The following is a 23540-nucleotide window of genomic DNA, read 5'->3' on the forward strand; positions in this document are numbered from 1 at the left end:
ATATTATTATGTAATTCATGTTCTCATTATGGTAAAACTTGACTTAGAATAAGACCTCCCCCTCTGTCATTTAGGGCTTTTGTTTCAGGAAGTAAACCTAGTGTATTCTGATGTGAAAGGGAGATATCTTAGTACACAGATTCAACAAGAAAGTGTACTCAGTTGAAATCTTTAAAGCTCGGGTGTCAGCCATTGTCTTGGAGTCCAAAAAGTAATAGAGAAGCATGTAACGCCATTACTCGGCACTGGGGACAGGGAAGTTACATTCAGTTGGGTCTCTTGTGGCAGAGGGACGCTTGAATTCTTCTTTCATAGTGGGTAAGTTTCTGGGTATTCGTAATAACGTTATAATGTTACAGATTGTAATATAGGTCTTGTGGGAGACGAGTCTTTTTTGAAACTTGCGGCACACTGGCTATTCTCCCTTCAGTTACTGGTATGCTCCCATATAATGCATAGATACGATTTACTTATCTCATATTTGACTTCCCTAAAATATGTCCAAGATAAAACAATGTGTAAAATAAAATAACAAAGAAATTGTATGTATGAACTTTTTAAACAAAGAGGTCACTGACAGATCCGCTATGGGCTATAATCGTCAGTGTAAAGATGCAAATCTAAGGGTATGTGCACACACACTAATTACGTCCGTAATTGACGGACGTATTTCGGCCGCAAGTACCGGGCCGAACACAGTGCAGGGAGCCGGGCTCTTAGCATCATAGTTATGTACGATACTAGGAGTCCCTGCCTCGCTGCAGGACAACTGTCCCGTACTGAAAACATGATTATAGTACGGGACAGTCGTCCGGCAGCGAGGCAGGGACTCCTAGCATCGTACATAAGTATGATGCTAGGAGCCCGGCTCCCTGCACTGTGTTCGGTCCGGTACTTGCGGCCGAAATACGTCCGTCAATTACGGACGTAATTAGTGTGTGTGCACATACCCTAAAGCCGATCTCCGCTTCATATGCTCTGTGTTTGAATGTGCTCTATTGTTTTCTGTTATCAGCCAGTCCAGGCTAATGTTTGCCGTGTTCATTAACAGAAAGACCAGAAAAAAATGTTGTTATGATGGTGTCCGTGGCTAATTTGGGATATGTTCAGACACGACAGATTTTTTGCAGAAATATTTGTAACTGAAAATCCATACATGTAAGGCTTTGTTCACATCTGCGTCAGGGTTCCGTTATGGCATTCCGTAATGGTGACGGATCCGGTGCAAATGGTTTCGGTTTGTCTCAGTAGTGCGAGGGTTCCGTCGTTTTGATAGAATCAATAGCGCAGTCGACTACTGTATTCATTACGTCAAAATGACGGAACCCTCGCACAACTGAGACAAACGGAAACCATTGGCACCGGATCCGTCACTATTGAAATCAATGGTGATGCAAATGGAAACCTATTGTTTCCGTTTGTTTCAGTCAGGGTTCTGTTCTGACGGAAAGCTCAGATGGAACGTCCGGACGGAGCCCTGACGCAGATGTGAACGAAGCCTGAATAGAGATGTTTATGCAGCATGTGCGAGGATTTCTGCAAGACCCTTTCAGATGACCACAATCTGCTGCGTGTGAATATAAGGGTATATAAGTGCACACGTAATGGATTTGCTGCGGAAATATGCACTGAATCGTGTGGATTTTGTTGCAAATTTCCTTTTTGTGGAACCCCCCCCCCCCCAATATACTCCCCCGGGACACCTGTGGTGAGGCTTCCCTGGTCCCCAGCTGGTCAGGGAAGCATCACAATGAGAATGGTAAGGTGAGTATACTGTGTTTATTATAAGGCCACATGCACACGATGCGTATTAGCTGTGGATTTGCTGCGTGGCTTTTCCTGCAGCAAATCCACAGCGTAATACAGTACCAGCAAAGTAAATGAGATTTCAAATAATCTCATCTACACGTTGCAGAATTTTTCCGCACCTAAATTGACCTGCGGTGCGGATGTTCAAATCTTTTACATGTCAATTTATCTTAAATTAAAATCCGCTCCTGTTTCTGCACAAAAATTTAAAATCCACATTAAAAAAACGCATCAAAAATGCAATATTAAGGGTAAATTCACACATAGCGCAATTACAGAGGATTTTCTGCGACGGATTTTGTTGCGAGTGGGTGACATTTGGACAAATCTCCTCCACGCGCTGCGTAAATGATGAGCGGAAAAAAAAAGTTTCGAAATTGTCCTGCGGGGCGTTTTTTTAATCCGCAGCATGTCAATTGTATTTGTGTAATGGCTGCTTTTTAGTTGCAAGTTTTCCCCATTGTATTCAATACGGAGGTAAAACCCGCACTGTATAGCAGATGTTGGTATTTTTGGGGCGGAAAATCTCATCCACTCTGCTGCTGCTGTATTATGCTGCGGATTTTCCGCTACTAAATCCGTTGTGGAAAATCTGCTTTATTCACCCTACGTGTGAACTTACCCTTAGGCCTGATTAACACGAACGCTGCGCATCTCGAACATGAAAAACGGCAGTTTTTCACGTCCGAGGTGCATCCGTGCTCAGCGCTGCGGGACGCGATGTCACGCATCCCCCATAGTTGAGAGTCTATGGAGGGATGCGAGAAAAGAACGGACATGTCCTATTTTCCCACGGACCCTTCACACGGTCCGTTGAAACAACGTCTGTGTGAACGGACATATTGAATTACGTAGGTCCGTGGGACGGCCGCTGTTTCGACGGCCGTCCCACGGACGTTTAACGCGTTCGTGTGAATCAGGTCTTCGGGTGTATTCATAAGGTGCGGTTAAAGTGCGTTTTCTTTGTAGCGTTTTTGAAACTGTAATATAAATCTATGGGTGTGCATAATGTTTCATCCTAATGGCGCATTAGTAAATGACAAATTAAGGTGATAGCCGCAATTCGGTCAACATGCATTTGTTCCTGCGGTCTTCCTCCTATGCTTCTATTTGCAGCTTTGAGTTGGACTGCTGTACCGTGGGTCATAACCGAGGAGGCGACCACTTGCAAGCTGAAAATTAACAGCAAATACATCATAGACCAGGGAGGAGTTGTTGATAAATCCGCTTTGGATTTCACTGCAAATCTGTGGCAATTCGGTGACAGAATCCGCATGTATTCCATGCAGATCTTGTCGCAGATTGTGGTGCGGATTTCACCCTATACATTGAAATCGTGAAATCCGTGGTAATAATCTGCAGCTTTTTCGCAACATAATGAGCATGCTGCGGATTTGAAAATCTGCCGCATATTTATATTTCTGCTCTGATTTTTTTTCTACATGTGGATGGAAATTTGTAAACCACATCCACATGTATAGGCTGTAAATTGAATTTGCTGTGCGGAATCTGTCCAGAGTGACCGTGACATGATCAAAAGCGACGCTCCTCTGATCAGGTCACTGGATTTTCCGGCAACACGACCGCGGAGTGGGGGACCCTCTGCAGTTAGCTCTGGGGACCTATAAGGGTATGCTCACACGTGGTATACTTGCATTTTACTATGTACGTCTATGGGGAAAACATCTGAAAATAAGCCGTGTGAACATACCCCCAAAGGGGTTTTCCCATGAGAGATACATATGACGTATCCACCTCCGGGACCCACACCTATCTCTAGAACGGGGCCCCCTAAACCCCATTCTAGCTTTGTCTGATCTCGCTGACTCCCGGCCACTTCCTGGTTATATGTGAGTTACGTAAACAGTTCACCTCGCTGAGCTATGCTGTTTCCGTAACTCTTATTGTAGTAAATGGCAGTTACGGAGGCAGCATAGCATGCGAGCTATACTGTTTCCGTAACTTCCATTCAGTTCTATGGGACTTACGGAAGCAGCGTAGCTCAGCAAGTTACGCTGTTTATGTAACCCACGACCAGATAACCTTTTTCATGGTCGGAATTCACCTCAATCAGCCGCAACACAGAGCGGCAGAACAGGGTTTAGGGGGCCCCGTTCTGGAGAAAAGTGCGGGTCCCAGAGGTGGAGATATCCTGTGGATATGTCATAAATGTCTCTCATGGGAAAACCCCTTTTAGGACCCCAGGGCTATCTGTACACTAAGGCCTCATGCACACAAACGTATTTTTGTCCTCCCGTAAATACTGGCGTAAATACGGGTTCTTGGTCTCACGTATTCGATACGTATTGCACCAGTATTTACAGATCCGTGCCCGTAAATACGGGTCCGGTGTCACCATTATTCCACCCGTATTTACAGGCACATTTTCGCTGCAAAATTGCACTGCAGTAATCGGCAGCCCCTTCTCTCTATCAGTGCAGGATAGAGAGAAGGGGCAGCCCTTTCCGCAGAAAAAGTAAAAGAAATTCATACTTACCCGGCCGTTGTCTTGGTGACGCGTCCCTCTCTTGACATCCAGTCCGACCTCCCTGGATGACGTGGCAGTCCATGTGACCGCTGCAGCCTGTGATTGGCTGCAGCGGTCACATGGGCTGAAATGTCATCCCGGGAGGCCGGACTGAAGGAAGAAGCAGGGAGTTCTGGGTAAGTATGAACTTCTATGTTTTTTACAGGTTGATCTATATGTGATCGGTAGCCACTGTCCAGAGTTCTGAAAGAGTTACTGCCGATCAGTTAACTCTTTTAGCACCCTGGACAGTGACTATTTACTGAGGTCGCCTAGCAACGCTCCTGTAATTACGGGTGCACACACGTAGTCACCCGTAATTACAGGAGCCCCATAGACTTCTATGGGCCTGCCCATGCCGTTATTACGGCCTGAAATCAGACATGTTCTATATATTTTAACGGCCCAGGCACCTTCCCGTAAGCATACAGGGAGGTACCCGTGGCCAATAGAAGTTTATGGGCCCGTAATTACGGGCGTTTTTACGTTCGTGTTCATGGGGCCTGAGCCTGTTACACTAATAGCAGCCAGTGACAGAGTGCATATTGTATTCGCATTCAGACGTATGCTAATACATTAAAAGTATAAAATAAAGATGTCAAATATTAATTCCTTAACCCCTTCCCTCCGAAGCCATGTTTTGGATTTTCACTTTTTTATTTTTTTCCTCCGCACACTCCAAAAGCCGTATTTTTTTTGTTTTTTCATTGATATAGCCGTATGAGGGCTTGTTTTTTTTGCAGGACAAGTTGTAGATTTTTATGACACCATTTTTATGTACCATATAATGTACTGAGAAGCTGGATAAAATGTCTTTGTGGGGTGGAATGGGAAAAAAAACAGCGATTCCTCAATTTTTAGGGGTGTTTTGTCTTTTCAGTGTATACCGTGCCATAAAAATGACATATTAACTTTATTCTGCTGATCAATACGATTACAGCGATGCCAAATTTATATAGTTTTTTTTTATGTTTTACTACTTTTTTAAGCAAAAAAATAATTATTGTTAACAATAAAATTTGTTTTGTGTCACCGTATTCTGAGAGCCATAACTTATATTTTTCCGTCTATAGAGTAGTTTGAGGGCTTATTTTTGTGGGGCAAGCTGTAGTTTCTCCTGGTGCCATTTTGGGGTACATGAGACTTTTACTGAGCACTTTTCATAAAATTTTTTGTAGGAGATGATATGACAAACAAACATCGACTCTGGCGTTTTAAACTGCATTCCTATGGAGGCCAGAACGAGGCTCCCATAGGAATGCATTGAGAGCCTGAGTTCCGGTTTACTGAATAGCACAGTGATTCCAGACGGGTCAGAATGCGATCACGTGGGCGGCGCTGGACCCGAAAACAACATGTTGCAGAGATCGGTAAGTATTTCTGCACACAGCACCCTACTAAAACACCAATGTACAAATGGAGGGGGCAATAAAAGAAAAAAGTGGAGTTCTCCTTTAAATAATGTTATATTGGAATAGTTCAGACTTTTACGGACGTAATGATATCAGGTATGTTAATGTTTTATTTTTTTTACTTTGTTGTATAGGGGAAAATGGGAAAAGGTTGTTTTTTTAACTGTTAATATTTTTTATTTTATTTTAAATATTTAAAAAACTTTATTTAACTGTATAAAATAAAGATTGCGCCATTGGAGGGGGCCGCCCTCCTCTTTCTAACTGCTCAGATGCCGCGATTGACCGCAGCATTTAGGGGGTTAAATGGGTGAAATCAAAGTGATCTTTGATTCCGCCCGTTGCAGTGAGGTGACGGCTGTATAACACAACTGTCACCCGATAAGAGGAGAGCGAGCTCAGCCTGTGAGCCCGCTCCATATTTCCCTCTAACACTTATCACGCACAGTTACGTGATAATGTTTTAAGGGGTTAACAATGCATAAGATATTTTTGCACCAAAAAAAATGACAAAAATACAATTATTTAGTAATTTTATTGTGCATACATTTAATAAAAACCGAAGACCTACACTTATTAGGCATTGACTAACCGTAATAACCTGAAGAATTAATTTGACAGATTATTTAGCGTGAAACGGTATGAGAAATAAACAAAATAAGGTATGCTGAAAATCACTTATTTCTATATTCGCGCCGCCAAAAAAAATTACATAAATTATATGTACTCCCAAACACCTCAGACAAAAAAAATATTTCTCCCGTATAAAACAAGGCCTCATACTGCCTAGTCAATGAAAAAATAAAAAAGTTATGACTGCTAATATGCAGAGGCAAAAAAAAGTTAAGCTGGTCATTAAGGGGTTAAAGATAGACAGGACAAAACTAGACCAAGCCGGCAGAAACTTCTCTAAATTCAGCGCAGTGGCGCACGTTGTATGAGAAATTTGGCGAATCAAACTTCAACATGCTAGACGCTTCTCTCTTAGGCTGGGTTCACACGAGCATGTTACGTCCGTAATGGACGGAATGTATTTCGGCCGCAAGTCCCGGACCGAACACAGTGCAGGGAGCCGGGCTCCTAGCATCATAGTTATGTACGACGCTAGGAGTCCCTGCCTCTCCGTGGAACTACTGTCCCGTACTGAAAACATGATTACAGTACGGGACAGTTGTCCGGCAGCGAGGCAGGGACTCCTAGCGTCGTACATAACTATCATGCTAGGAGCCCGGCTCCCTGCACTGTGTTCGGTCCGGGACTTCCGGCCGAAATACGTTCCGTCCATTACGGACATAATGTGCTCGTCTGAACCTAGCCTCACTATTAACATGTCATGCGCATTTTACAAACCCATTTTTTTAAACAATTTTCAAAACTGTCTAAGGGTATGTTCACACGATGAACAAAAAACGTCTGAAAATACGGAGCTGTTTTCAAGGGAAATCTGCTCCTGATTTTCAGCCTTTTATTTAGCAACTCACGTTTTTTACGGCTCAAATACGGCTCAAGAAGTGACATGCACTTCTTACTCGCAAACGTTTTTTAACGCGCCCGTTTTTCAAAACGGCCACATAAAAAAATGGCACGTCGGAAAAAAAACTCAGTTTTTCCCATTGAAATCAATGGGCAGATGTTTGGAGGCATTCTGCTTCCGATTTTTCAGCCGCTTACTAAGAAGGTGCAAAAAGTGACTAAAACACATAATTTGGTACATGGCATGCACGCCTTTTTTTTTTTTTTTGCTCAGTTAGGGTATGTTCACACGCAGTGTTTTCAGATGTAATTCGGACGTTTTACGCCTCGAATTCCGCCTGAGAAGACGGCTCCATTACACCTACAAACTTCTGCTCATTCCTTGCAATGGGTATTACGATGTTCTGTTCCCACGAGATGTCATTTTAATATAATAATAATAATAATCTTTATTTATATAGCGCCAACATATTACGCAGCACTTTACAATGTAGAGGGAACATGAAAACAATATCAGACATTACATAGTGACAAAGTTCATTTACAATTCAAACCTGGGGAGTGAGGACCCTGCTCGCAAGAGCTTACAATCTATGAGGACATAAGGGAGACACAAAGTGTAACAGTGTTTGTTCTGTACAATGGTCCGGCCATTTTTATACACATGCGGTGGTAACATAAAGCTGCATGAGCCGGTCACCAGCCAGTATCCGTGTATGACGGACATGAAGAGAAGGAGTGTGAGGGAATCTTATTCTGATGACTAATCTAAATGGAGGGCCATGAAAAGGAGTCAGATTAGGGAATTTTATAGGCCTGTCTAAATAGATGTGTTTTCAGGGCACGTTTAAAACTGTGGATATTGGGAATTAATCGGATTGTCTGGGGTAGCGCATTCCAGAGGACGGGTGCAGCACGAGAGAAATCCTGGAGACGGTAGTGGGAGGTTCGGATTATGGAGGATTTTAATCTAAGGTCGTTGGCAGAACGTAGAGCCCGAGTAGGGTGGTAGACAGAGATGAGGGAGGAGATGTAAGGAGGTGCAGCACTGTGGAGAGCTTTGTGGGTGAGAGTAATAAGTTTGAATTTTATTCGGAAGGGGATGGGCAACCAGTGCAGTGACTGGCACAGATTAGAGGCGTTGGTGTAGCGGTTGGTCATAAAGATGAGCCTGGCTGCTGCATTGAGGATAGATTGGAGAGGGGAGAGTTTAGTGAGGGGAAGACCGACTAGTAATGAGTTACAGTAATCAAGACGAGAGTGAATCAGAGCAACAATGAGAGTTTTGGCAGTTTCCTCCGTAAGAAAAGAGCGGATTCTGGAGATGTTTTTTAGGTGAAAATGACAGGAGCGTGAAAGTGATTGTATGTGAGGAGTAAAGGAAAGATCTGAGTCAAAAATAACCCCGAGACAGCGGGCGTGCTGCTTAGGAGTTATGATAGTGCCACACACAGAGATAGAGACATCAGGTTTAGGGAGGTTAGTAGATGGTTGGAACACAAGGAGCTCAGTTTTAGAAAGATTCAGTTTCAGATAGAGAGAGGACATGATGTTAGAGACAGCGGACAGACAATCACTGGTGTTCTGTATTAGAGCAGGGGTGATGTCACGGGAAGAGGTATATAATTGGGTGTCATCAGCGTAGAGATGGTACTGGAAGCCAAATCTGCTGATGGTTTGTCCAATAGGAGCTGTGTAGAGAGAAAAGAGGAGTGGACCTAGGACTGATCCCTGAGGAACCCCGATATCAAGGGGAAGAGGAGAAGAAGTGGAACCAGCAAATGACACACTGAATGAGCGGTCAGAGAGATAGGAGGAAAACCAAGAGAGAGCCGCGTCCTTGAGGCCAATAGAGTGGAGCATGTTAAGTAGGAGTTTGTGGTCTACAGTGTCAAAGGCTGCAGAGAGATCCAAAAGAATCAGGAGAGAGGATTTACCGTCCGATTTAGCCGCCAAGAGATCATTTGAGACTTTAGTAAGGGCAGTTTCTGTGGAGTGTAGAGTGCGGAAACCAGATTGTAAGGGGTCAAGAATGGAGTTAGAAGAGAGATAGCGGATAAGGCGAGAGTAGACCAAGCGTTCCAGGAGTTTGGAGATGAAGGGCAGATTAGAGACTGGTCGGTAGTTGGCAGCGCTGGATGGGTCAAGTGTTGGTTTTTTCAATAATGGGTTTATAATGGCATGTTTAAAAGCGGAGGGAAAGATACCAGAGGAAAGAGAGAGGTTAAATATTTTAGTGAGGTGACTAGTGACAGCTGGGGAGAGGGACTGGAGGAGGTGTGAGGGGACAGGATCACTAGGGCAGGTAGTAGGACGAGAAGAAGAGAGGAGCCTCGAGACTTCTTCTTCAGTTATTGGGTCAAATGCTGAGAGTGAAGTAGAGGGAGTGTGGGGGGGAAGGGGATCGATGTTACTAGGGGACTGGGAGATAATATCATGTCGGATGTTGTCAATTTTAACTTTAAAATAATTGGCCAGGTCTTCAGCACTGAGATCTGTGATTGGTGTCTGCACTTTAGGACTAAGGAGGGAGTGAAAAGTATCAAAGAGGCGTTTTGGATTATTAGATAGTGTGGAGATGAGAGAAGTGAAATAGACTTGTTTGGCTCGGTGAAGGGCAGAGTTGTAAGTTTTGAGCATAAATTTGTAATGGAGGAAATCTGCATCCAAATGCGATTTTCTCCACAGTCGTTCGGCACATCTCAAGCACCGCTGAAGAAAGCGGGATTGAGGCGTGTGCCAGGGTTGTCGTCGTCTTTGTCGGGTGGTTCGGAGTGTAGTGGGGGCTGCTTCATCCAATGCATTTTTGAGAGTGTTGTTATAAAGTTTGGCAGCCAGATTGGGACAGGAGAGGGAAGAGATAGGGGACAATGAGGACTGTAGACTGTCTATGAGTTTAACAGTGTTAATGGCATGTAGATTTCTGTATGTCTGATACGTAGGGATGACCTGAGGAGGCAGAGAATATTTGATAGTAAAGCAGAGAAGATTGTGGTCAGAAAGTGGGAGAGGAGAGTTAATAAAGTCAGAAACTGAGCAGAGCCGGAAGAAGACCAGGTCAAGTGAATGCCCGTCTTCATGTGTAGGAGAGTTAGTAAGTTGTGACAGACCGAGGGACGAGGTTAAAGATAGAAACTGGGAGGCAGATGAGGAGATTGGGTTATCAATGGGGATGTTGAAGTCACCCATGATGAGAGTGGGTGTTTCAGAGGATAGAAATTGTGGAAGCCAGGCAGCAAAATGGTCCAGGAATTGGCGGGGTGAGCCCGGTGGGCGGTAGACAACTGCCACTCGGAGGGGAAAAGGGTGAAAGAGTCTGAGGGTGTGGACTTCAAAAAAGGGAAATGTGAGTGAGGGGACCGGGGGAATGACCTGGAAAGTGCAGTGTGGGGAAAGAAGTATACCTACTCCTCCACCCTGCCTGTTCTCAGGTCTGGGGGCATGAGAGAACTGGAGACCACCATAAGATAGAGCAGCAGGGGAAGCAGTGTCAGACAGGTGTAGCCATGTTTCTGTAAGAGCCAGAAGGTTGAGAGAGTTAGAAAGGAATAAGTCATGAATAAAGGTGAGTTTGTTGCACACGGACCGAGAGTTCCAGAGAGCACAGTTAAAAGAGACAGGAGAAGACCTACAAGGAATGGCAAGAAGATTTGCAGGGTTTCTATGTGTGGCAGGTAAGTGGTTGAGCTTGGCAGAAGAAAAGGGAGGCCCAGGGTTGGGAGAGATGTCCCCTGCAGCTAATAGCAGGAGAATGGAGAGTGACAGCAGATGGTTCTGTGATTTATGAGAGCGTTTTTTATGTTGGGCAGTGGGATGAGATGGGTTAAGTTGACTGAGGAAAGTGAATAGTGAATGGGAGCTGTACATGGGTGAGGCCAGGATAGAAGGACTGATGCGGACTGTGTTTGGGCAAGTCTTAAATGGGCGATAGGATTGAAAACCAAGAGCAGCTACAATGATGAGAGCGGTGGCAAACATGTTTGTTTACAGATAGTTAGAAATCTAATATTGAGAGCGTGGGCTAGTTTGTCTGGTTTGGTAATGCAGCTTACCTGTCACTGGCCCTGTCCAACTGCCATGTATAACTGCCATGTATAACTGCCATGTATAACTGCCATGTATAACTGCCATGTATAACTGCCATGTATAACTGCCATGTATAACTGCCAGGACACTTTGACAGTATGACACTTAGCCAGAGATGACTTCTGCCGTCGTGCCCCCCTGCACGAGTGCCTTCCCCATATGCTACATCTAAATTTATAGGGGAGTAGATGCTCAGATCTAGGCCTAATTAAGCTCGTTCAGCTATTAATCAAATCAACTAGACACATGAGGTGAAAAAGCTATGCAGAGATAAACAAACAAACTAGCAGGTCTGGATGCTCATAAAACTTAACGACGATCAAACACTTTGACAAAACTTTGAGATAACATTAGACTATATAGCAAGACAGGAAAGCAGAGTACCATAAAATAAAAGTTTCAGCTTTTTGAAATGCAGCTACAGCAGGGATGAGGTTCATGCCGGAATGAAATCGATTATATACCATAAAATAAAAGTTTCAGCTTTTTGAAATGCAGCTACAGCAGGGATGAGGTTCATGCAGGAATGAAATGGATTATATACCATAAAATAAAAGTTTCAGCTTTTTGAAATGCAGCTACAGCAGGGATGAGGTTCATGCCGGAATGAAATCGATTATATACCATAAAATAAAAGTTTCAGCTTTTTGAAATGCAGCTACAGCAGGGATGAGGTTCATGCAGGAATGAAATGGATTATATACCATAAAATAAAAGTTTCAGCTTTTTGAAATGCAGCTACAGCAGGGATGAGGTTCATGCAGGTCATTTTACGCATCACTGTCAAAATACGGCGCGTAAAAAGACGCCCACGAAAAAGAAGTGCATGTCACTTCTTGGGACGTTTTTGGAGCCGTTTTTCATTGACTCCATGGAAAAACAGCTCCAATAACGTCCGTAAAATACGCAGCGAAAACGCGAGTAGTTACAAAAACGTCTGAAAATCAGGAGCTGTTTTGGCCTGAAGACAGCTCCGTATTTTCAGACGTTTTTGGACACTGCGTGTGAACATACCCTTAAGCTCCCCCACTGTGTCTGTAGGTGATCAGAGCAAAGACATTTTGTTAAAAAGAAAAAAGCAGATTATTTTAATGGCGTTAATTTAGGAAGATTAAACGATTAATCGTGTCTTTTTTCAAGTGGCCTTTCATCCAGTGATGGCTTCTGCCATCGTGACGATGTGACATGGGTTATGTGGCCGCATCTCTATTAGACTGTAACATTCAAAACTCATGACCGATGATCACAGGGTCTGTTATGTGCAAACATCACATTGCTTTCATTTCCCTGAGCCCCGTTTTACAGAAATCTCACTAATGAAAGTCTGAATGCTCTTATTTTTATGTGAAAGAAGTTGTGGTTTGCAGCTAATGAGGCCTTATTACAATCAGGTGGTGCAAATTCGTTTTGAGAGCAATAATCATAATAGTCTATTCAGGAAAAATTGTTTCAGACAAAAATGTAAAGAACAATTTGGCAGATGAGCTTAAACGCAGTCCTCAAAGCTCCTCTTTGTCTATTGTCAATTTTGCAATTTGGTTTAAGATCCCATCTGAATTTTTACTAGAGCTTGAAAATCGACTTAGTATATGTTGAAACCAAGACTTTAATACATGCGGAAATTTTAGCAACCAGTATGAAAAAAACAGTACAAAAGTAGATTGCTGGAAAGTTTCCGTTTGCAGCTGTTAAAGGATAACATTTATTGAACTTTTTTGGGCAGAAAAGGATTGTAAATCTAAAAAAAATTAGCCCCTCTATATAATAATATGTAATATATATCTCAGACACTCTCAGTCCCATGGGAAGTTATTAGGATTTATTATTTGCCAATGGGAGATCTTGTCAGCGGCCATGTTAAGTTCAAAGCTCAGAAAAGGAATCAATCAGCTCTGTCTCTATCTACCACAGCAGGAAATCACAGCATCTGAAGCATCAGTCAGTAGATTAATTGAAACATTGTCACCACATGTTTTCTATGCAATGTATTTACAATGTTCATATGTAAAAACTATTCACAGTACAAATCCATATTGTGTTAGGAAGAATACAAATGCACAGTAGAATGTAATAAACAGCACTATTAGAAATCTATATTTTTATTAAAAAAATTACATGGCTGTTTTTGCCAGATAGTTTTTTTGTTTTTTTTTAAAGGAACCCTAAAACGAGAAGTTTCCATTGCTGATTCCATGGATGTGTTTGAGGCTCTCCAGCTTTAGCAAAACTACAATTCGGTTCCTGCCATGCCACCTGCATGGGATTATAGAAGTTACCTAACCTACTATTTGACTAAAACACAGACACCTGACTAAGTGGAATAAATTGGCTACGGCCTGCTTTATTAAAATTAATTTAAAACATAAGATCACATTTTGTTAAAAAAAAAATACTTTAACCCCTTAAGGATGCAGCCTAGTTTGGACCTTAAAGGGAACCCGTCACCAGCATTTCACCTATTGAGCTTTACTTATCCCTCACTGGCCGCTGCTATCAAAAGTTCATTGGCGTTATCCCCGCTCCTAAACTCCTCCTCCGACTGTAAATAACGGTCTGCAAACATTTTGCGCTTTTTATCGTAATAATCCGGTGTCCGTTTGTGCGCACACACCAGAAGAGGACATCAATGTACAAGCGCGGGATTTTTTGTGCTGGGGAAAGGCGAGGAGCTATCAATCAAAAGTAAGGAGGCCGGTAAACTCGGAAAGACTTGAGGAATGAGGATTTTACCCTTTTCAAACGAAGATATAAATCTTTTATGCTCATTAGCATACGGTGTGGGAACACTAAAAAACTTAATACTAAAGATACAGAGCCGACTAAGAAGACAATTATAGGTTATATAGAAATGATTTTTTCACCCACTACCACCAGGTATTGCTGGTTTAATAGGTGAAATGCTGGTGACAGGTTCCCTTTAAGGCTCAGAGCCCATTTTTCAAATCTGACATATTCCACTTTATGTGGTAATAGCTTGGGAATGTTTAAACCTATCCAAGAGATTCTGAGATTGTTTTCTCGGGACACATTGGGCTTTATGTAGTGGTAAAATTTGGTCGATATATTCAGTGTTTATTTGTGAAAAATTGCAAAATTTAGAGAAAATTTTGAAAAAATAGCATTTTTCTGAATATAAATGCATCTGCTTGTAAAACAGATGGTTATAACACCCAAAGTAGTTACTAGTTCATATTTACCATGTATCTACTTTAGATTTGCATAGTTTTTTTTAACATTCTCTTATTTTTCTTGGACGTTACAAGGCTTAGAACATAAACAGCAATTTCTCATATTTTTAAGAAAATTTAAAAAGCCTTTTTTTTAAGGTACCTGTTCAGTTCTGAAGTGGCTTTGAGTACCTATGAATTAGAAACCCCCATAAAACACCCCATTTTAAAAACTAGACCCCCTCAAATGTCCCACATGTGGCTATAGTGTGCTCGTGGACTAAAACACAAGCCTCAGAAGCAAAGAAGCACCTAGTGCATTTTGGGGCCTCTTTTTTTTTATTAGAATATATTTTAGGCAGCATGCCAGGTTTGGAGAGTTGTTGAGGTGCCAAAACAGTACGAATCCCCCATTTTGGAAACTACACCCCTCAAGGAATTCATTTATGGTTGTTGTTACCATTTTGACCCCACAGTTTTTTCACAGCACGTATTTGAATTGGGTTGTGAAATTAAAAAAATTAATTTTTTTTCCAATAAGATGTCATTTTTGATCAGAATTTCTTATTTTCACAGGGAACAATATATCCCATTTTGTTGCCCAATTTGTCCTTAGTGCGGCAATACCCCATTTGTGGTGATAAACTGCCGTTTGGGCCCATGGGAGGGCTCAGAAGGAAAGGAGAGCTATGTGTTCTTTGGAGTCCAGATTTTTCTGGATTGGTTTTCGGGTGCCATGTATCATTTGCAGAGCCCCAGAGGTATCAAAGCAATGGAAACCCACCAGAAGTGACCCCATTTTGGAAGCTACACCCCTCAAGGAATTCATTTATGGGTGTTGTGACCATTTAGAGCCCACAGTTTTTTCACAGAACTTATTTGAATTGGGCTGTGAATTCAAAAATGTTTATTTTTTTATGTAGTTTTGGCTCAAAATGTCTTATTTTCACAAGAAATAAAATACCCCAATTTGTTGCCCAGTTTGTCCTGAGTGCGGCAATACCCCATTTGCGGTGATAAACTGACGTTTGGGCCCATGGGAGGGCTCAGAAGGAAAGGACCACCATTTGGCCTACTGGGGATTTTCTGGTGCTAAGTCATGTATGCAGATGCCCCTGAACAGGGGCTTAACTAGGAAAGACTGGACCCCATAGCAAACTTTTGACTGCCCCCCCCCTCCTGGGTATCACACAACCCCCCCCCCTTGTGTAGATAGTGCCTCCCTATAGATTCCGCCACACAGCGCCCCCCCAGCACCATACAGCCCCCTGTAGATAGCTACATACACGGCCCCCTGTAGATAACGCCATACAGCCCCCCCTGTAGATAACGCCATACAGCCCAAACCCCCCCCCCCCCCGTAGATAACTCCATACAACCCTAAACTCCCCCTTTAGGCAACGCCATTACAGCCCCCAACCCCCCCCCCAAAAAAAACGCCCTATAGTTTGGCCTACAAAAGAGATGTATCCCCCATCCACGGGATAGGGGATACATGTATGCTCGCTGGCAGTGGTAAGGAGAACGGGGGACTAAAAGTCCCCCGAAGTTCTCCATGACAAATTTCAGACTTCCGGGGTCTGCGCAGTTCAATAAAAATGAAAGTAGCGCTGGTCACGCATGCGCACAAGCGCGACTTATGCACAATTAATTTCTATGGAGCTGCCGACAGACCCCGGAAGTCTGAGGTTTGTCATCTAGAACTTCGGGGGACTTTAGGTCCCCCGTTCTCCTTATCGCTGTGCTTCCCAGCGATCCCACATGTATCCCCTAGAGACATACATCCCATAAACTGTAATGTGGGTTCTCCTGGGTACGGCAATACCCTACATGTGGCTGGTAACAGCTGCCTGGGCACACAGCAGGGCCCAGAGGGGAAAGATGAGGGGGATAAGCTGTGCGGAGTGCATCAGGGTAAGTAAAACTGGGGAAGTTTGAAAATCAAGGAATATATGATAAATTTTAAAACACTTTCATACAGAGTCCTGTTTTTTTGGGACACGTGTCACATTGATATATTGTGTCCTCCCTTATCCCCCTCTTATAGCAGACTTTGCGCCTCTTTTGACTTTTTCCCTTCTTGCCAGTTTGGGGAACTTCTCCTGGAAAGTGTTGACCTGGTACGATGCGCGTGGCCTCGCTTCCAGAAGTACTGGGTGCCCCCCCCCCTTCCTGGTCCCTAAAGATTAGGTTTGTGATAACCACCTCTTGAAATTCCAGGAAAGTTCCCCTCTGGCCTGCAAATCGACGTAGCACGTACACATTGTACAATGCCATCTGTATGATGTGCACGGCCGGCTTCTTATACCACACCGCACGGCGCTGTAGGGCTTCAGGACTTGATCTGACAAGTCCACCCCTCCCATGTACCTATTGTAGTCCAGGATGCAGTCTGGTTTGGGGGTCTCTGTACTCGTACCTCGTACAGGTACATGGGTACTGGTGTGGCCTTGTATTGTTGTCAATACAAGGACATCTCTCCTGTCTTGTACTTGACACACAATATGTTGCTGCTAGAATGTGCCCTGCTCTCACCCCTTCTGAGTGTTTGCCCCAAGCAGAGTCTTAGGGAGGCCTCTCAGGTTTTTTTCTAGCAGTGCCGCATGCCGCAGGACTTCTGGAAGCGAGGCACTTGAAGAGCAGGACACTGGTATAAAAATTATCCAGGTAGAGGTGGTTACCCTGGTCCAGCAGTGGGTGCACCAAATCCCACACAATTTTTGCATTAACTCCCAGTAAGGGGGGCATTCTGGGGGCTGAATACTGGTGTCCTTCCCTTCATATAGTCTAAATTTGTAAGTATACCCTGATGCACTCTCGCACAGCTTATACATCGTCACGCCATACCTTGCCCTTTTAATCGGCAGGTACTGGCGGTATTGAAGCCGCCCTTTAAAATGTACCAAGGACTCTTCAATAGAAATACACTTCTCAGGGGTGTATGCTTGGGAAAATCGGGCACTGAAATGGTCTAATAGGGGTCTCCGTTTATACAAATGGTCAAAACCGGGGTCATCTCGGGGTGGGCACGGCTCATTATCCGTATAATGTAAGAAGCGAAGTATTGCCTCATAACGCATCCTGGGCACGGCCATGCGGTACATGGGGTGTGGTATAAAAAAAAGCCTCCTTTTTTTTTTTTTTTTTTTAGGTTCCAGTTCAGTTCTGAAGTGGCTTTGAGGGGCTTATATATTAGAAACACCTATTAAACACCCCGTAGTCCCCTCAAAGTATTAAAAACAGCATTTAGAAAGTTTATTAACCCTTTAGGTGTTTCACAGGAATTTAAAGCAAAGTATAGGTGAAATTTACATATTTCATTTTTTTTGTCTCAAAATCCAGTTTATTCCATTTTTATTATTCCTGTTTATTCCAGAAGGTTTTACCCGAGAAACGCAACTCAATACTTATTGCCCAGATTCTCCAGTTTTGAGAAATATCCCACATGTGGGCTTAGTGTGGTAATGGACTGAAGCACCGGCCTCCGAAGCAAAGGAGTACCTAGAGGATTATGAGGCCTCCTTTTTGTTAGGTACCATGAAGAGGTCTTTTGGTGGAAAAACAGTGGAAACCCCCCTGAAGTGACCCTATTTTGGAAACTAGACCCCTTGAGGAATCCATTGTAGTTTTCTTGGGGTGCATGCGGCTTTTTGATCAGTTTTTATTCTATTTTTAGGTGGCGTGGTGACTAAAAAACAGCAATTCTACTATTGTTTTTTTATTCTTTTTTTTCTACAGCGTTCACCGTGCGCTATAAATGACATGTTCACTTTATTCTGCGGGGCGATACGATTACGGCGATACCAGATGTTTATAGTTTTTTTTTATGTCTTATGGCGTTTGCACAATAAAATACGTTTTGTAAAAAATAACTTACATTTTGTGTTGCCATTTTCTAAGAGCCAGAACTATTTTATTTTTCCATCAATAAAGCAGCGTGTGGGTTTGTTCTTTGCGTAACTATCTGTAGTTTCGATCAGTACCATTTTTAGGTACCTGCGACTTTTTGATCTCTCTTTATTCAATTTTTTTGGAGGTGAAGTGACCAAAAAATTGTGTTTCTGGTATGGTTTATTATTATTTTCTTTTATGGCGTTCATTGTGCGGGATAAATAATGAAACACTTTTGTAGTTCAGGCCGTTACATACACAGCGATATCAATTATGTATAGTTTATTTGTTCTTTTTAATAATAAAAAACTGATAAGGGAAAAAGAGGAATTATTACTTTTAAACTTTTTTATTTTTACACAACTTTTGTTTTATTTTGGCCCACTAGGGGACTTGAGGGCAGGAGGACCTGATCGCAATTCTAATGCACTGCACTACACGCGTAGTGCAGTGTTTTAGAGCTATCAACTACTCGCTGATAGCGAGTATAGTGGATCCTGACTTTGTCAGGACCCACTAGGCTTCCGTAGATGCCATAGCTGGAGGCCATTGCTAGGCCTCTGGTTGCCATAGCAACCATCGCCGCCTGCTATCATGTAGCGCTACGTCGATGGTGGTGCGGCAACTGTTGTACGAGACAGCAGTTGTCACAGCTCCTGTATGTGTCGGAGGACGGCCGAAATGGTAGTTCCTCCCGCGACGTAATGTTCCGTCATGGAGCGCGAACGATGTGCGTACCATGACGGAATAGTACTTCAAGGAGCGGGAAGGGGTTAAAGAACTTTAAAACAAAAATTATTTGTTTTTGCATCGCCGCTTTTCAAGAGCCGTAACTTTTTATTTTGTATGTCAATGTCTGTATATGAAGACCTGTTTTTTGCGGGACGATACGTAGTTTTCATTGGTATCGTTTTGGGTTACATGGGGCTTATTGATTAACTTTTATTAAATTTTGTTGGTGGGGAAAAAAATTTTGCCATTGTTTTTTTGTACCGCGTTCACCCGGCAGTTTAATTAATGACTTAACTTTATTACTCAGTCGTTCCGATTGCGGCGATTACCATATATATCAAACCACTTTTTATGGAAAAGAGTGGTTTTATTTTAATTTTTACTGTAATCTTTTAATTTTTTTATTTTTTTTTATAAACTTTATTTAACTATTTACATTTTTTTTTTTTAATTATTACCACTAGGGGACTTTACCATGCGATCATCTTCTGATCACTTTTTTAATGCTTTGGTATACATAGGCAATAATGCTGTGGTATACTATCAGTGTAAAATTTACAGGAAATCAGTTAGGCCATCAGTTTCTCCAATCCTAGCCGTTGCAGCGGGAGCCTGGCTGTCAATCACTGCCGGTCTCCCGCGGCGATCGTGGGGGCACCGATTCTGTGTCCGCACGATCTCCTTCACGTACATTCACGGCGGAATGCACTAATGGCTGCATTCTGGGCCATTCATGTACGTGATTCTGCGCCAACGGGTTAATAACCAAACTTCTAGCCTCAAACTTACAGGAGTTCAGCCATAAGCTCGAACCCATCATCATCAGTGAAAGAGTCCACCCAACTATTTAGTGAGTTTACCCAATTCAAAACAAACATTAGGGAAGGCAGGCGGGTGTTCCTTCTTCCTTCTTCAAGGGCTGGCGGAAAAAGAAAGGATTGGGCATGTTGCATGCACGATCCTAGTTTTCCCTGACACCAGACATAAGGGGCAGTCGGGCAGCACCCATACACATTAGATTGTTGTAAGAGCCCTCCGACGACCATTATCGATTGTGTGGCCAGATTTACATACAGTCCTGGCCAAAAGTTTTGAGACTAACACAAATTTTAGTTTTCACAATGTTTGCCGATTTCAGTTTTTTAGTAGCAATTTATATTAACTCTAGATTGTTCTGAAGAGTGATCAGATGAATTGCAATCAACTGCAAAGTCATTCCTTGCCATGAAAATTAACTTAATCACAAAAACCCAATTTTTACTACATCTCAGCCCTGTCACAAAATGACCTGCTAACATAATTTCAGTGATCTTCTCTTTAGCTCGGGAGAAAGTGTTAATGGGGACAAGGCAGCTGTCACTGTGTCATGCTGATTGAATTATAAGAACTGACTGGTTGCTTTAAAAAGGGGGTAGTGCTTGAAATCATTGTCTTCTTCTGTTAACGATGGTTAACTCCAAGAAAACACGTGCCAATATCATTGCTTTGAATTAAAAGGGCTTTACAGGCAAGGACATTGCTGCTTGTAAGATTGCCCCTAAATCAACCATTTATTGGATTATCCATAACTTCAAGCAGAGAGGTTCAATTGCTGTGAAGAAAGCTTCAGGGCGCCCGAGAAAGTCCAGCAAGTGCCAGGACCGTTTCCTAAAGAGGATTCTTCTATGGGATCAGTTCAACACCAGTGCAGAACTTGCTCAGGAATGGCAGCAGGCAGGTGTCAGTGTGTTTGCATGCACAGTAAGGTGAAGGCTTTTGGAGGCTGGTCTGGTGTCAAGAAGGGCAGCAAGGAAATCACTTCACTCCACGAAAAACATCAAGGACAGACTGACCTTCTGCAGGACGTACAGGGATTGGACTGCAGAGGACTGGGATAAAGTTATTTTCTCTGATGAAGCCCCTTTCAGGCGGTTTAGGACATCTGGAACAATGATTGTCCAGAGAAGAAAAGGTGAGCGCTGCAATGAGTCCTGTGCCATGCCAACAGTAAAGCATCCTGAGACCATTTATGTGTGGGGTTGCTTTTCATCCAAGGGAGTGGGCTCACTCACAATTTGCCTAAGAACACTTTCATGAATAAAGAATTGTATCTAAACATCCCTCCAAGAGCAACTTCTCCCAACGATCCAGGAGCAGTTTGGTGATGAACAATGCTTTTTCCAGCATTGAGCATCATGTGACAAGGCAAAAGTTATCACTAAGTGGCTCGGTGAACAAAACATTGAAATTTTGGGGCCACGGCCAGGAAACACCCCAGATCTCAATCTCCTTGAGAACCTGTGGTCAATCCTCAAAAAGCGGGGTGACAAACAGAAACACAGAAATTGTGATAAACTCCAGGCACTGATTAGGCAAGAATGGGTTGGCCCAGAAGCTGATATCCAGCATGCTAGGGCGAATGGCAGAAGACTTGAAAAAGAAGGGTCAACAGTGTAAATATTAAGTCTTTGCATGAACTTGATGTATTTGTCAATAACATTTTAAAATCGTATAAAAGGCTTATAACTGTACTTCAGTATACCGTAGAAACATTTGACTAAGGCTCTGTTCACATCTTCATTGGGTCCCGTTCTGACGTTTCGTCTGAGGTTTCCGTCAGAACGGCACCCTGAGCAGACACAAACTGACACCGACGGAAACCAGAGGTTTCCACTTCCATCACCGTTGTTTTGCCGGAAGCGCAATAGCGTAGGCGGCTATTGCTTCCGGCAAAACGGTGGATCCGGTGCACAAAAGAGACAAACCGGCTCCGTCACGATTGAAATCAATGGTGATGGAAACGGAAACCTCTGGTTTCCGTCGGTGTCAGTTTGTGTCTGCTCAGGGTCCCGTTCTGACGGAAAAGATAAATGCGGGTCCCACCACTGTCTCTAGAACTGGGCCCCCTAAACCCCGTTCTTCCTCTCTGTGCTGCGGCAGAAGCATGTGAATTCTGACCATGAATTAGAAAACAGCATAGCTTGCTGAGCTTCGCTGTTTCCGTAAGTCCCATAGAACTTAATGGTAGTCATGGAAACTGCGTAGCTCGCATGCTAAGCTGATTCCGTAACTGCATTCACTACTATAGGAGTTATGAAAACCGCGTAGCTCAGCGAACTACGCTGTTTTCGGAACGCTGACCGTATAGTCCGGAACTGGCTGGGGAGACAGAGGGAGCAGCGAAAGGTAGAACAGGGTTTAGGGGGTCCCGTTCTAGAGATAGAGGTGGGACCCGCATCTATCTGACATTTAGGACATATCCTGTGGATATGTCCTAAATGTCTCTGATGGGAAAACCTCTTTAAATATTTGCAATTTATGAGTTTATGTGTTACCAGGGGCAAACTCCCAAGGGTATGCCATAAAAAAACGATAGATGTGGGACCCGCCACTCTCTATAGAACGGAGCCCCGTAAGGGTATGTTCACACGCAAACTCAAAAACGTCTGAAAATACGGAGCTGTTTTCAAGGGAAAACAGCTCCTGATTTTCAGACGTTTTTTAAGCCACTCGCGATTTTCGCTGCACGTTTTTCCCAGCGTCTTTTACGGCTGTTTTTGGAGCTGTTTTCTATAGAGTCAATGAAAAACTGCTCCAAAAATGTCCCAAGAAGTGACCTGCACTTGTTTTTCGCGCCCGTTTTGAAAAACGGCCGTGTAAAAACGACCTGTCGGAACAGAACGCCGTTTTTCCCATTGAAATCAATGGCCAGATGTTTGGAGGCGTTCTGCATCCGAAATGGCCGAAAATCGCCCGTGTGAACATGCCCTAACCCTCACCCTACCATCTGCTGCTGTTGCTGGGCTCTAAATCATTGACGGACCAGATGGCATTTTTTTTCAAATACAGTGCGTTTTGTTACGCTTTTTCCAGAACCCTCATAGAGGTAAATGGGAGTTAGGGAAACAGCATAGCACTGCGAGCTATGCTGCTTCTGTAGCGTCCGTGTTTCGGAAACAGAGTAGCGCGCTTTTCTACTCTATTTCCGTAAATTCCGTTTACTACTATGGGAGTTCCGCAAACAGCATAGCAATACACACTTGGCTGTTTTCGGGAAAATCTGGTCACCTCGTCAGTCAGTGGTCGGATTACAGCAGAAGAAGGTAGGACCAAGGTCAGGGGGCCCCGTTCTAGGGATAGGTGTAGGTCCCAGAGGTGAGTCTCGCTTCTGTTGGACAGTTATGGCATATCCCGTGGATATGCCTTTAATATCCGAAATGGGAGTTCCTTTTTAAGAGTAAATCATCAATTTTATATTTCCAGTTTATGAGATTTCAGGATCTGGGGTATATTATTTGTTATGCATTATTTTTATTTGACCATTAAAGGTTTTTATACTGTAACCTTCCAGAGTGTTCTAATAATACTGTAGCGCTGCTGAGAAAATTGAAGTTCCTTGTGGCTTCTCTAACATCTTGTGAACAGCAACCTATAGTCTGGAGTACATTAACAGACCACTGGCTG

At 43.2% G+C, this 23540-nt stretch overlaps 1 protein-coding gene across 1 annotated transcript in view; it reads left to right on the plus strand.

Annotated features, from left to right (window-relative positions):
* The first annotated feature begins 214 nt into the window (after positions 1 to 214).
* The window catches only part of CPQ (carboxypeptidase Q), a 485238-nt gene continuing 461912 nt past the window's right edge, over positions 215 to 23540 (plus strand). The window contains exon 1 of the mRNA XM_075825935.1: positions 215 to 318. The gene's annotated coding sequence lies outside the window, so the exon portion shown is untranslated. The remainder of the gene's footprint in view (positions 319 to 23540) is intronic.

This window comes from Rhinoderma darwinii, chromosome 5 (genome assembly GCF_050947455.1).
Source record: "Rhinoderma darwinii isolate aRhiDar2 chromosome 5, aRhiDar2.hap1, whole genome shotgun sequence".
Classification (NCBI taxonomy): domain Eukaryota; kingdom Metazoa; phylum Chordata; class Amphibia; order Anura; family Rhinodermatidae; genus Rhinoderma; species Rhinoderma darwinii.